General features: G+C 39.7%; 1 pseudogene; it reads left to right on the top strand.

Moving 5' to 3' along the window:
* The window catches only part of LOC107588776 (multidrug and toxin extrusion protein 1-like), a 37528-nt pseudogene extending 26621 nt beyond the window's left edge, over window positions 1-10907 (top strand).
* Window positions 10908-11460: the final 553 nt, after the last annotated feature.

Genomic DNA, 11460 nt, shown 5'->3' with positions numbered 1-11460 from the left:
TCCGTGACAGGGCGAGCGGGGAGCTGAAAAACGACCTCTATAGCTGTGACAGGACGAGCAGGGAGTTCGCAAACAGCCTCTATAGCTGTGGCAGGACGAGCAGGGAGTTCGCAAGCAGGGAGTTTGCGAACGGCCTCTATAACTGTGACAGGACGAACAGGGAGTTCGCGAACGACCTCTATAGCTGTGACAGGATAGAGTTCATTGCTGGGTGCCACCACCACGCAAGGAACTGAGACACGTGTTGCCATCTTGGGAGGTTCTGCAGCCTGCGCCGCCACCTCTGAAGAGACTTCAGTGGACACCGTGGCCTCTGGGAGCACGGCAGTGGACACCGCTACCTCGGGAGGTTCTGCAGCATAAGCCGCCACCTCTGGAGATGTTGTAGCCGGTGCCGCTGCCTCTAGAAAATCGGCGGTGGAGTACACCATACACCCAGATACACCATAAAGCAAACCCCCATATGGGAAGTGTTGCAGACAGGGGAATGAGTTCAGGAACAGGAGGGCTAAAGTGAGTGGGTTTGGGGATACCAGCTGCGCGTGCAGACACCAGCGGTGCATCCCTCACACTGGACACCAGACTGGGATACCGACGGACCGACCCCGACAATCTGGGTGCAACAGACAGGACGTGACATGACTCTGGATGATCAGCTGTGATGCGACGTGAATCTGGATGACTAGCTGAGACGTGACGTGACTCTGGATGAATAGCTGAGACGTGTCGAGACTCTAGAAGGTCAGCTGTGACGTGACTGGACTCATGAAGATCAGTTGTGACTTGACTTGACACATGAAGATCAGCTGTGACTTGACTTGACTCATGAAGATCAGCTGTGACTTGACTTGACTCCTGAACATCAGTTGTGACTTGACTAGATTCATGAATATCAGCTGCGACTTGACTTGCCTCCTGAAGATTAGCAGTGACCTGACTTGACTCATTATGATCAACTGTGACTAAACTCGACTCAGGAAGATCAACTGTGACCTGACTTGCCTCAGTGACAACTATTATGCAATGTAAATTCTGATGCAGGGCTGCCAACTCTCACGCCACACGTACATTTTCTCACGCAGTGAAAAGCACCCTCAGTTAAAACTGTAATATTAGGATATTGGCGAAACAGATTTGGTAAATGCTTTAGTGCAGCGGTTCTCAATTCCAGTCCTTGCGTACCCCCGCTCTGCACATTTTGTATGTTTCTCTTATTGCTTCAGACGTTGTTATATTTGACTGTAAGTGCCCTGCGAAGTGGACATTACCGGATATTCCGCCATGATTCCAGTTTGAAGGGAGCATATATGTTCCAGACAAAGGGCATTTAAGTGTGCGAGACGTGAATTTAAATTGTATTTATTTACAGAGGTATATTATGTCCCACTTCATGCTTCTCTAGTAAGTTTTGTATGTGTGTGAAGACGCTGCAGGCAGATCTGTAAATTAATATTCCGAAGTGAAGTAAACTTCAATGGATTTCCCCTGCTCAGGGAGTAGGGAGCAATGGACACTGTGTAGGGACCATGTCAATCGGAACACAGTTCATGCACGAGCTCACTTCTAAGGAGATGATGATCTGAATCAGGTGTGTTAACAAAGAGAGACATGCAAAACATGCAGAGCGGGAGTACGCGAGGACTGGAATTGAGAACCGCTGCTCTAGTGCGCCTTGTGAGCAATGTTGCCAATCACAGACATTCACCCAGGTATGTCCTAGCCCAGTCTTTACTAAAAGGACATTTTCTTTTATTTTTTGTTGCCATTATGACGCCTTGTAAAATAAAACACGGGCAAGTGTGTTTTCTGACAGAGAACACAAGAAATCACCCACTCCACATTTTGATTGACAGCGTCACGGGCTCTTAGTGACCGTGTTTACTCTTTCTTTTCAACCACTGGATAGGATTTAAAAAATGGCTGTTGTATTTGTGTGAGGCGGGTTGCTACTTATGACGAAGCGCTGTAAAATATAAGTGAAACTATGCCGCAAAAATAATAAATAAAAAGCTTTCTTAAAAAGGCAAAAGAACGCATGCACATTTTCTTAATATGACAATTAAAAACCAACAGACTTATGAAAATGTGGGACATTTTCTCAATATGCGACGTGCGGGACAAGGGGTAAAAATGCTGCGCAGTACAACGCAAAGTGGAACGGGTGGTCACCCTACCTACCGAACAAATAGATAGACTGAGGATGCCATCTGTGTAGCTATGCATGATGCCCTTTCACATCTGGAAAAGCCCAACACATACATCAGGATGCTCTTTTCTGACTACAGCTCGGCATTTAACAGCATCGTACCAAGTCAGCTGATCAACAAACTCCATGCATTAGGATTTACTTCCTCCACATGTAGCTGGTTATTGGACTTTCTTACCAACTGCCCCCAGTCAGAGCGGTTGGACAAGCATACATCCTCTACCTTAACTTTGAGTACTGGTGTACCACACCCGTTGTTCCCTGTCAGAGAGAACAATGGCTCTGTGTAGTAAATGCTGCTTCATGTGAAAGCACGCACGTGATGGAGATTTACCGCTGCTTACAGAAGCGGCTTTACTGACAAGATGCGCATTAAATATCGCATGCGATTTATCGTGCAGCCTTAGTACTAAGCCTCCTCCTCTATGCACTTTTCACCCATGACTGTCAAGCTACCCATGAATCTAACATTCTGATTAAATTTGCAGATGATAAAAATGTCATTGGGCTTATAACAAACAACAATAAAGCTGCATATATGGAGGAGGTTCAGAACCTGACAGTGTGGTGTGACATCAATAACCTGGTCTTAAACATCAAAAAGACCAAATCAATGATTGTGGATTTTAGGACCACTAAAAAGATCACCCACAGTCCTCTAATGATCAAAGATGAAGTCGTGGAGTCCACAGCTACTGATAACACTGCATGTATAGTAGGCAAAGCACAACAACGCCTCTACTTTCTGAGAAGGCTAAGGAGAGCTAACCTTCCTCAGAAGCTGATGGTTAACTTCTACAGATGCATTTTAGAGAGCATCTTGACTAACTATATGACAGCCTGGTATAGTAGCTGTACCAAAGCTGCCAAAAAAAGCCTTGCAGCAGGTTGTTAAAACAGCACAGGACATTGTTGGTACTGATCTACCATCACTTGAACACCTTTATAAAACTCGCTGTCTGAGAAGGGCGAATAACATTATTAAGGATATCACTCACCCTTGCCATAACTTGTTTCAGCTCCTCCCATCTGGAAAGTGATTTCAATCCATCCGGGTACGCACAAATATACTAAAAACATCCCAACAGCAATAACTTTGTTGAACTCTGATATCTCCCTGTCTGACCATGTAAAATAAGCTGTCGGCAATGTGTGACTTACTGCTCAATAAGAAGTTCAATAATAATTCTTAATGATGCTATAATAACAGTGTTGGTTATTCTTGTATTAACACTGTATTTGGCATTTTGCCATATTTTGAGTAATTTTTAAATATGTTGTATTAAGATTCAGTCTTTTATATTTTATTATTTATGGTATTGCTGTGATAACTATTCAATTATTCACTATTAACTATTTTTTTGTTTTATTTTACATGCACCTTGGGGTTGTCACAAGATACATTTCGTTGTTCTACACAATGACAATAAAGTACTTGAATTGAATTGAACTAAAATATAGCACATTCATTTAATTGAAAAAAAAATTGTGTACAAGTGTAGCCTAATGGATAGAGAGTCGGACTTGTAACCTGAAGTTTGCAGGTTCGAGTCTCAGGTCTGGCAAAATCATTTAAGGTGTTCAGTCACTTTTAATTGCTTTGGAGTACAAGTGTAGCCTAATGGTTAGAGAGTCGGACTTGTAACCTGCAGGTTCGAGTCTCAGGTCCGGCAGGAATTGTCGGTGGGGGGAGTGAATAACCAGCACCCTTCAGCAAGGCATCGAACCTCCAACTGCTCCCTGGGTGCCGCAGCACATGGCTCCCCACTGCTCCGGGTGTGTGTGTGTGTGTTTTCACTACTGTGTGTCTGTGCACTTCGATGGGTTAAATGCAGAGCACAAATTCTGAGTATGGGGGGGGAGTGATAACCCAGCACCCTCCAGCAAGGCATCGACCCTCCAACTGCTCCTGGGTGCCGCAGCAATATGGCTGCCCACTGCTGTGCGTGAGTGTGTGTGTGTGCGCGCGTCTGTGCACTTGAATGGGTTACATGCAGAGCCCAATTCCAAGTATGTCACCATACTTGGGCACACGTCACTTCACTTATGTTAGGAGTAGGACTGTGCAATCACAGAGCCGTAGTTCACTGACTATTAGGCAATATCGCAGATCGAATCGTAAGGCGATATTGCCTAGCTTGGCTCTGTAATGCCGCTCCATCTGAAAGCAGGTGATGGAGATTTACTACTAATCATGGAACCGGCTTTACTGACGAGATGCGCATGACAATCGCATGCGGTTAATTGCACAACCCTAGTTAGGAGCACTAGAGGGTTAAACGCAATTACCATGCTGAATGTGTCCATGTCACACTCATGTAGAAGATTGGCGCACAAAGACAAAAGTAATCCAATATAACATTTAATAATAATCCAAAATGATGAAGATCTGTTCAAAACACAGGCAAACACAAATAATATTATTATAATAATACACAAATAACATATGGCATAGAATGAGACTAAATACACAACAAACGTAATCAAGAGAAAACAGAACAGGTGAGGAGCTAATGAACTAATAAGGAGACAAATGACGGAATGAACTCGGCAATAGAACTAAACATGCAGGATGACCAAACTCAATGCAAATAAAGAACAAAAAGTCCATAACTGAGACAGTCCATCAGTCTTTTCTCGTCTCTTTTCTCAATTGTTAGGTCTGTGGATTGGGTTTTTTAGATGTTTTCCTACAATCTTTGTTCTTTATCATCCTCATTTGCAAACTGGACTGGAAAAAAGCGACTCATGGGTCATTTTTGTTCATCCACATCAGGGCTGGATTGGTAATCGGGCATACCGGGCATTTTCCCAGTGGGCAGATGCACTTAAGGGGCCGACAAAAGTTTTTTTTTTTTTGCCAATGACCATCACGCACGGACAGCGAGCAGCCAGTGGCCCATTGGTTTGTCTCCTGTACTGACAGCGTAAACACCCAATCAAAATGCGCTATAGACGGAGCGATGAAGAATTTTGCTTCACTTATGTAAAGATCGCTTCACCCCAACTTCTTCCTCGTCGGCTTTTTTCCCACATTTTCACAGCAGTATTATCAAGAACAGGCTTGCTCTGCGGGGAGTGATGCGGGCCAAAGAGCAAGGCAGGAGGAGAAGAAGAGAGTAGTTGCTATTGCAGCTGCTATTCAAATCTGTGTTAGCGCTTTGGCTGGAACGGAGCCAGAGACAGAAGCGTTTGTACAGCGTTGCATTATAACCAATCACACACGAGTCTGTTATGAATGCAATGGGTAATCAGAGACGTTCAGATGAGTCGTCGTTGAAATGCAGTGTTTTGTTCACTTGTTAGCTGACTGTGCAGATGTGCGTATAAATGGAAGTAAGATATTCATTTCACAGTGTAAACAGCTTCAGTGATTTAAATGGGAGTTTTTGAGAGTGCCTGAACACTGGCTAGACTGAAGTGAAAATGTTCTTTGCTCTCTGTAAAATGAAAATGTTATAGCCTAATATAGTAACTTACAATATTGTTATTTGTAACAACGTTTGTAGATCGGGAAGAAGGAGGCGGGAACCGGCGAACACTCAAAGAAATCTTTAATAAAATAAACAAACACAAAATAGCGCGACAGCCCCTCGGACGACTGTCGCGCACAAACAAAACCAAAACACAAAATAAAGTCCAGGCCTGGTCCTCTCTCGTCTTTCACTGTTGTCACTCCTACTTTTATCCTTCCGGAGCCCCTCCGTGAGACTCGAGACCAGTGAGTGGCGAAGGTGTCGCGCATTAGCAATTACTCCACCGGCCTCGCTCCGTTCCCACGGCTCTCGGCCCCGCCCCTCTCGTCACATTATTAAATTCACATTAAATACAAAGTCAGTCATGCATGCATACATACATACATACATTTTGAACAGTAAGAAAGATCCAATAAAAAAAATCCAAAGATCAGCATTTATCTGAAATAAAAAGCTTTTGTAACATTATAGGCTACATATACCATTCAAAAGCTTGGAGTCAGTATTTTTTTCCCCCCTTTGGAAATGATAGAAATTAATACTTTTATTTAGCAAGGATGCTTTAAATTGATAAAAAGTGATGATAAAGACATTTCTAATGTTACAAAAAATTCTATTTCAGATATATGCTATTCTTCTGAACTTTCTCTTCATCAAACGTTTTCAACATAATAATAATAAATGTTTTTTGAGCAGCAAATCAGAATAGTTGATTTCTGAAGGATCATGTGACTGGAGTAATGATGCTAAAAATTCAGCTTTGTAATCGCAGAATAAATTACATTTTAAAATATATTCAAATAGAAAACAGTTATTTTAAATAGTAAAATATTTCACAATATTACTACTTTTGCTGTATTTTGAAACAAATAAATGCAGGCTTGGTGAGCAAAAGAGAATTCTTTAAAAAACATTCAAACTCTTACTGTTCAAAAACTTTTGACTAGTGTGTGTATATATATATATGTATATATCGAAGTGGTGGTGGGCCGCCTGGACCAAAAAATGCCAGGGCCGATTTTTTGTCCCAGTCCAGCCCTGATCCACATCCATATTCTGTTTTGATAGATGATGATTTGAGTCTTTATATTTTTAGTTTCAGGCCTTGATCAGAGCAGGTGTACAAGCCCCAAGACCAAAGATGAATCTTACTCTATGGAAAATAAGGGCTGCACAGAAGGTACTTTCTGTCTGTGGTGTATGACAAATTAACAAAAAAAAAACTTTATCTGTTGACCGATAACATTGTCCTTTGTCTGTTTTTGTACAGAAGTACTACAGGAATCCCAGCACACTGAATAGGCCAGACAGATGCTAACACAGACCTGGAAGGGCTCAGAGAAGGAGGAATAACAGACGCTGGCACAAAGATCACAGTTGGCGCGGTTTTGACCACCAAACAGCTGGTTATCCGTCGAGGCAAAAAGTCCATTGTCTATTGTTAATCGAGTAGTGGTGTGTGAACACGACTCCCACAGAAGTCACTTTCAAACCAATCAGCTTCTTGTTGGTCGACGAAGGAAATTATTGAATTAGCACAACCAACTTAAACCCACTGAGAAGTCTGAAAGGGGAAATATTTTGCTCTTACACAAAATTCCCAATTGCATGGATTCCTGTTGACATGACTATATTAAAATATATTCAAATAGAAAACAGTTATTTTAAATAGTAAAATATTTCACAATATTACTACTTTTGCTGTATTTTGAAACAAATAAATGCAGGCTTGGTGAGCAAAAGAGAATTCTTTAAAAAACATTCAAACTCTTACTGTTCAAAAACTTTTGACTAGTGTGTGTATATATATATATGTATATATCGAAGTGGTGGTGGGCCGCCTGGACCAAAAAATGCCAGGGCCGATTTTTTGTCCCAGTCCAGCCCTGATCCACATCCATATTCTGTTTTGATAGATGATGATTTGAGTCTTTATATTTTTAGTTTCAGGCCTTGATCAGAGCAGGTGTACAAGCCCCAAGACCAAAGATGAATCTTACTCTATGGAAAATAAGGGCTGCACAGAAGGTACTTTCTGTCTGTGGTGTATGACAAATTAACAAAAAAAAAACTTTATCTGTTGACCGATAACATTGTCCTTTGTCTGTTTTTGTACAGAAGTACTACAGGAATCCCAGCACACTGAATAGGCCAGACAGATGCTAACACAGACCTGGAAGGGCTCAGAGAAGGAGGAATAACAGACGCTGGCACAAAGATCACAGTTGGCGCGGTTTTGACCACCAAACAGCTGGTTATCCGTCGAGGCAAAAAGTCCATTGTCTATTGTTAATCGAGTAGTGGTGTGTGAACACGACTCCCACAGAAGTCACTTTCAAACCAATCAGCTTCTTGTTGGTCGACGAAGGAAATTATTGAATTAGCACAACCAACTTAAACCCACTGAGAAGTCTGAAAGGGGAAATATTTTGCTCTTACACAAAATTCCCAATTGCATGGATTCCTGTTGACATGACTATATTTTGCCCGTGATAAATTGCAGAACAATGGTAAATGTGAAAGCACTTTTAGCCTGTGTTTAGTTAGATTGCTTGGTGTTGACCAGCACTGAAATGGAACTGCATGATCCTTATTGTCTTGATTTAAACACTTTAATGCAATTAAATAAATCTTTTCAATTGAATCTTTTATAAACTGATTACTGAAGAATCACACACCAAGTGTGTGGCTTTTGAAGCTATAGCTGACTTGTGTAGGCATAATATGAGAACTACAGGCATTCATGCAAGTGTAATATCTTGAAAGTGTCCAATAATTAGGGACATATGCGTGGTCACAGATGGATATGTTTTGTTGTCTAATTATACCTTATGTTGTTTTATACAATGGAAAATGCATGCAAAGAGCATAATCTGATCAAATAATATAGTTGATAGTTATTAGATAGCTTATGTATAGTACCCAAAAATTAAAATTGTGACATTTACGCACTGTCAAGTTGTTACAAACCTGAATGTCTTTATTTTGTTGAACACAAAGGAAGAGATTCTGAAGTATGTTGGAACCCGTTGATGGTACTTGATGACATAATTTGAATTTTTGGGTGAACTATCCCTTTAATTATTCTAAATTTTTACAGCAAATGCAAAATGTGTTGTGCAAAAAAAAAAAAATCTCAGACATCTCCCTGGAGTGGACCAATTCAGACAATATCTTTCACAATATCTTTCATGCAGATGTAATCCTGTACTGCAACTAAATATAAGCTGCTTTGTGGGAATTAAAAACTAAAATGGACAGTATTAAGTCAAGTCAAGTCAAGTCTGCTTTATTGTCAATTCTTCCACATGTACAGCACATACACACAGAGAATTGAAATTGCGTTGACAGTGGGGGGCCTACTCGAGAATTTCTTACTCTGTTGATGGACACCATCAAAAAAAGGAGAGTATTTGAAGGCAAAGACAATGCCAAATATCTCTCATTTGATAGAAAAGGTAATACTTTTTGTGAGGTTTTTACAATGTTGTAAATCAGTGTGTCCTAACATTGCTATATTTGTATTTTTAGCTGCAGAAGACAACAAATATTTCCACATTTGGAAGAATGATTGCAGTGTCCATTGCCCAGGGCCTTGTTGTCTTTCCCCAAACTTCTTCCTTTACCTAATTGGTAAAGTAAAGACAATTGAGGCCCCAATTGAGGATATACCTGATGATGAAGTCAAGAAGGACCTTCTTGAGGTAATTCGTTAGGCTGGGATTACAAAAAATGTCAAGAAATTACTTTCATCAACTGACAAAAACTATATCTTAATTGCTGTATAAACAGTATGTTGGACAATAATGAAATGACGGCATGCTCTCATATGAGCAGTGAGTATAAATTCAAAACAGTAGTTCTAAACCCCTAGTCTTTGAATGTGAAATATTTTAAATAAATATTATTATTGTTCATTTTTAACCTGGTATCATTATTAATAGCCAGTAGCGTAAGGGTTCAAATGTGTATTTGTGTCTAATTTAATCTCTCAAAATCTATTCAATTTATTCAACAACAGAATCAGATGTTTTGGTGGCCATTACGAACCAAGGTCAATTAAATATATTAATTTGCTTGAAATCAAATATTCTTATCAGATCCTTTGATAATGATGTGCTACACCCAAAAAAGCCTTTATTCCATGTGCACAGGTACTGGAAGGTAGACCATAATTGATGAACATGCAACATATGTCTAAATATGTACAATATAGAAGTGAATCACAGTATTTCCTTCTTTTGAATCTGACATTACTGTTCAATGTTGCTCTTTTTGTATATATGCTATCTGTATAAATAATCAAATGTCCTTTACATTTGTGTCATAAACCATTTTTGAAACAAGTTACAAATAGCCCAAGCCTTACTAATTTGTATAAATGTAATGTGGCCTGTTAACTGGTCAAATCATAATAATAAATAATAATAATAATAATAATAATAATAATAATAATGAAAACATTTAATTGCTTTTTCATTTTCCCCTAGATAAAGAATGCTACATCACTGAGTGACCTCCAGGAACTCACAGAAAACTACTCCAGCATGCTTCAGACAGCAGGCTGCTATCGATTCATGAGGACTCTGGAGGATAAGAACAAAGTAGTAGATGATTACATTCAGTGGTATTTCATCTACCGAAACCATGTTTCCATCCAGAGGTATACTATTCTACTTGCTCTGTGGACATGTAACAAAACTTTTAATACAATGTTAAATAGTTATTTTATATTTTAACATGAGCACTTTAATACTTTTTTATTATACTAATAAAGGCTAAATATTGTGGCTGAAGTAGTGTCACCTTATTTCTTTTTAAAATGGAAAATCTGTATATCTTTCAGTAGTTGTTCACATAACCTCCTTGTAGTAACTTTTTGACATGGACATTTTTGTAGGTTCAAAGAGGGATTGGCAACGCTTGATTTTGTCAATACCTTGGAACAGCATCCTTCACTCTTCTTCTCATTCATGTGCTACACTGAGACCAAGCTGACAGCTGATGCTGTGGAGAACATCTTCCAGGTGCAGTTTAGTCAGCCTGGTAGCACCAACCCTCAGGAGGAGGCCACAGTACTGAGCTACTGGCGAGATTATCTGCTCTACCTGGAAGGTATTATCTATTGTTAAAATGATAAGAAATGTGTCGAATTGTCACTGCAACAAATAATGAGATATAAAGTAACATAAATTTATGTCTTCCTTGAAGCAAAATACCTTTGATATTCTGATATTCTGGGATTTAGGCCCGAGTAAACATTTTTATTGAAATGAAAATGTGCCACTTTGTTCTTTCGTATTTTGAAATGCAGGCATGTTTGTATAATGCATGTTTTAATGGGCACTTCTGTTATAGTTACAAATTTCAAGTCACTCAGTTAAACAAGGAACACTCAGGTTAATAGACTGTACTGATATACTGGTGAGTTTTGAGGAATATAGATTTTATTTTCACAAGTGACATTTTTCGTCATGGACCAGGTGTTTGTTTTGTTTTTTTTACAACAGAAATGCATTGCATGTTCTTTGCATAAAACTTAAGATTTTGTTACACACAGTTTAAATTATTGATGTTCAGTAAAACACTGATGACATACAGTGAGCAAATAAAGATGTCCTTGATGATTTTAAAGTCTGGACATATTTTTAAGTGTTATGTAATTCTCAACAGCAGTTATCCAGTTGACTGGTGGAGAAAGCCCACTCTGTCTCTGCAAGTCCGAAAAATGAATTTGGAGATTACTATCACCACAAAGACAGCGCTGTGGTGGCAGAA

This window comes from Sinocyclocheilus grahami, unplaced genomic scaffold, assembly GCF_001515645.1.
Source record: "Sinocyclocheilus grahami isolate Dianchi unplaced genomic scaffold, SAMN03320097.WGS_v1.1 scaffold107.1, whole genome shotgun sequence".
In the NCBI taxonomy this organism is placed as follows: Eukaryota; Metazoa; Chordata; class Actinopteri; order Cypriniformes; family Cyprinidae; genus Sinocyclocheilus; species Sinocyclocheilus grahami.
Note: the sequence above shows the minus strand (reverse complement) of the source record. Positions and strands in the feature narration are given on the sequence as shown.